This window comes from Sus scrofa, unplaced genomic scaffold, assembly GCF_000003025.6.
Source record: "Sus scrofa isolate TJ Tabasco breed Duroc unplaced genomic scaffold, Sscrofa11.1 Contig463, whole genome shotgun sequence".
NCBI lineage: Eukaryota > Metazoa > Chordata > Mammalia > Artiodactyla > Suidae > Sus > Sus scrofa.
The window spans coordinates 18,278-22,673 of record NW_018085216.1 but is presented as its reverse complement, the minus strand read 5'-3'; the positions used below and the strand labels follow the sequence as shown (position 1 = coordinate 22,673).

Here is a 4,396-nt window from a genome sequence, read left to right as displayed (position 1 = left end):
TGGAGAGCAGTAGAAAGAGTCATATTAGTAGGGAGCATTAGAAGTTTTCAAGCAGAAACAGGAAGATAACTCAGTAAAATACAAAATAGAGTAAATAGTCTTCACCTCAATGAATAAAACCCCCACTTGTGGGCACTGATCTCCCATACTTTAATAAATATGTGTATAGCATGAAAACTAAATATCTTGCATAGTAACAAAATATGAGATTCTACATTTTGCTTCTTCATATTTGTGGTCTTTTCTGACACTAAGATCATATTAGGTCAACTTATTCCAAATTTGCCTTTCCATGTAGACTTCACTGAGAGACACATGTGTGATAATTAGGTTGTTCCAGTGACTATGGAAGGCATTCTGGACACATAGGGGAATAGTCACATAAAACCAATAAAACGAGAAGAATGGTTCGAAAACACAGTAACATGTTTGCAGTGTAAGTATCTGGCATTAAGCATTTTGATTGTAATATTAAGTGCCTGAAATTTGCTTTTGGTTTCTGAAGCATCCATTTTAAACATAACCTTGTCAAATAACCAAATTATCAGTTGTATCACACAGATACTATATAAACACCAAGGTCACTCCCACCCATGAAGTTCTTCTTTCAGAAAGCCTTGAGTACATAGATACATGGCCACATGTATGAACCTACTCTCCCCTTACCATAACCTAGTTCCATGCTAATGTTTTGTTTTTTAATTGTTTGTATTAAAGTATACTTGATATAAAATGTTACTTCAATTTCTGCTGTACAGCAAAGTGACCCATTCATGCATATATATACTTTTTTCTTTTTTTTTTTCATACTTTCTCCCACAATGTTCTAAGCCAAGAGATGGGATATAGTGTTTTAATTCATGAATAAAGAGTGAACTAGGTGTTCCTATTGTTGTTCAGTGGTGATGAACCCAAGTAATATCCATGAGGATGTGTGTTCAATCCAAGAATTGCTCAGTGGGTTAAGGATCTGGCATTGCCATGAGCTGCAGTGTAGGTCACAGACTTGGCTTGGATCTGGCATTGCTGTGGCTATGGCATAGGCTGGAAGCTATAGCTCTGATTCAACCCCTAGCCTTGGAAATTCCATATGCCATGGATGCAGCCCTAAAAAGATAAAAAGGGGGGGGAGTAAACTGGAAGTATCCTAGCCACCTCACCTGCCCAACACAATAAAGGCAGGGCCCCTAGCTGGTCCTCTATTTTTCTCTATCCATCTCTCTCTCTCTCTCTCTCTAGGAGAGACATACCTGTATGGCCCTTGGGCATGTGGTGTATCCTCTAGGACTTGTAAATTTATGTTTTTGACATTTACCAATAATTACTGATGAGATGCATCATGCATTCCTAAGAAGAAGCACAGGACCAATTCAGCCAAGCATAGACTTGGTCAAGAAAATATCTGTGAGATCTTGTCAAAGTAACATTGGCCCAGGTGAGTGTGTCAGACTTTCCTAGCCAACAGCATTAGTATCAACAGCTGAGAATTAAATGGAGCAATGCTACTGTCTTCACTGTGAAGAACAGAGGTAAATGTAATAATGAAAGAAGTGATGGATGAAAGTAACATCTGAATTTTGTATTTCCTCAGCAATGAAACTCCATAGATGGCCTTAGTTTTCAAGTATAGTCCCCTCTCCCCATAGGAGTAAAATAGGTAATGATCATTCAGAAAAATTAGGGTAAAACTCCTTGTGATGATGTTTCTTATTTAGAGTGAACCAGCAGAATCCTAGCCACCAACCTGCACAGCAAAATATAGCCAGAGCTCCTAGTTGCTGCTCTCTTTTTCTCTCCATCTCTTTCTATCAGAGACCTACCTGCATGGCCCTACATTTGGTGTATCCTCTAGGACTTGTGAATTTATTCATTTAATGTTTACCAATAAATATTGCTGAGATGCATAATGCATTCCTAATAAGAACCACAGGGCCAATCCAGCCACAGCAGAGACTTGGTCAAGAAAATGCCTATGAGATCTTGTCACAAATAACACAGGACAGGTGAGTGTGTCAGACATTCCTAAACAACAGCATTAATATCAACAGGCTGAGAATTAAATGGAATAATTTACGGTCTTCACTGTGAAGAAAAGAAGTTAAGGTAATAATGAAAGAAGTGATGGACAAAAGTAAAATCTGAACTTCATATTTCCTCTGCAATGAAATTACATAAGTGTCCTTAGTTGTCAAGTATAGTTTTCCCCTCCATATGAATAAAACACTTAATGATCATCCCTGCAGAAAAATTAGGGTAAAACTCCTTGTCATGGGGTTTGTCATTTGGTAACATATTATTTTTAAGAAATTTCAGTTGTCCAATGTAAATTAGGGACATTTTCAAATATTTCTGAACCAAGTCTGGAAAAACATTGGGAATATATGAATATGGACAAAGGGAAAAACTGTCTCTATATCAGGCAGAGCAAAAGCTTAATAAAGTGAGTTCCTTAAATTGTGTGGAGGAGTTTAATCCAAGAAAATCTGAATTCCAGGAAATAAAGAGAATGAACAAGTTCTATGTCAACAATCTGGTTAAAGTACAGCAAGTTCTAGCCCTAAGGCTTTGAGCCCTAATGTGATGAGTATATTTTCAGCCCCAGGACAATGGGCCCTTACATAGCTGCCATCCCAGTGATTCTTCTCAGAGCCCTCTTTATGTCTTTGTTCCTCAGACTGTAGATGAAGGGGTTCAGCATGGGTGTGACCACAGTGTACATCACCGAGGCAACTGCACTTGAGTGTGAGCTGTGGGTAGCAGAAACACTAAGGTATACACCTAAGACTGTGCAATAAAATAAGGAGACAACTGAGAGGTGAGATGCACAGGTGGAAAATGCTTTATACTTTCCCTGCACTGACGAGATTCTTCTTATGGAGGAAACTATCTTAGAATATGAGTAAAGAATTCCAGTGAGGGAAGCACCAGCATACACCCAGCTGCAAAATACATCACTATGTCATTAAGAGAGGTGTCAGAACAGGCAAGTTGTACCACCTGATTAATTTCACAGAAAAAGTGGGGGATTTCCAATTCTGTACAAAAGGAGAGCCACGACACCATTATGCTTTGTAATAAGGAATTCAGGGCAGTCATGATCCAGGATGCCAGAACCAGCAGTCCACAGAGCAAGGGTTTCATGATGACTGTGTAGTGTAGGGGGTGGCAGATGGCCACAAAGCGGTCATAGGCCATCACAGTCAGGAGGAGCATGTCCAATGTTGCAAAGAGTATGAAAAAATACATTTGGATGATGCAACCTTCATATGTGATAACTTTGTTCTGTGTCCAGATATTTTGTAGCATCTTTGGGATAGTGGTGGAGGTGAAACAGATGTCCACAAAGGACAAGTTGGAGAGGAAGAAGTACATGGGTGTGTGGAGTTGGGAGTCTAGGCTGACGGCCAGCATGATGAGCAGGTTTCCAAACACAGTGATCAGGTACATGGAGAGGAAAAGCCCAAATATGAGAGGCTGTAATTCTGGTTCCTTTGATAATCCCAGAAGATAAAATTCTGAAATTGTGTATCATTCTCTGGCTTCATGTGGTAGAGGTAACTACCAGGAAACAGAAAAAATAACATGACCAGTTTCTTAAAAATTGGCATTGCATAGTTCCCCTATGGTTCAGTAGCTTAAGGATATGGCATTTTCACTGCAGCAGCCCAGGTCTCTGCTGTGGTGCAGGTTTGGTCCCTTGTCCAGGAACTACAACATGCTGTGGGGTTGGCCAAACAAATAGCATTGCAAAATGGCTGAAAATCTACAATTTTTATTTTGCATTCCAATACTTCAAAAATTTTTTATGGAAATTTCCCTTTCAAGTGAGCCCCTGAAACATCTCTGAATAGGAATGTCTATCCCACATTCAGATTTTCCCCTGCATTGTCATGCATTCTACACTTTTAATAAGGAATTTTGTCATGCATTTGGGAATCAAATTGAGGAATGAGCAACTTCTTGACAAAGAGTAGAGAGTGCTAATAGACAATAGTCTATATATTTCAATGATGCAGAAAGAATATCAGCAAGTAAAATAACACACAAATTATTAGATGGCAATGATGCTATGAGAAAAACATGGAATGAAGCACAGAGTTAGCAGATCTAATTTTTTTTTTTCTTTTTAGGGCCACACCCATGGCACATGGAGGTTTGGAGTTTCCCAGGCTAGGGATAGAATCAGAGCTACAGCTGCCAGCCTATGCTACAGCCATAGCAGCACCAGATCTGAGCCATGTCTGTAACTACACCACAGCCCATGACAATCCCTGATTCTTAACCCACTGAGCAAGGCCAGGGATTGAACCTGCAACCTCATTGTTCCTAGTAGAATTTGTTTCCACTGTGCCATGATGGAACTCCAGGTCTAGTCTTTTTAAATGCATGATTTGGT

The 4,396-nt window shown here is 39.5% G+C and overlaps 1 pseudogene; it reads right to left on the bottom strand.

The window, feature by feature from the left end:
• Positions 1-2,614: 2,614 nt before the first annotated feature.
• On the bottom strand, positions 2,615-3,545 carry LOC110258816 (annotated as a pseudogene).
• Between the last annotated feature and the right edge of the window lie 851 nt (positions 3,546-4,396).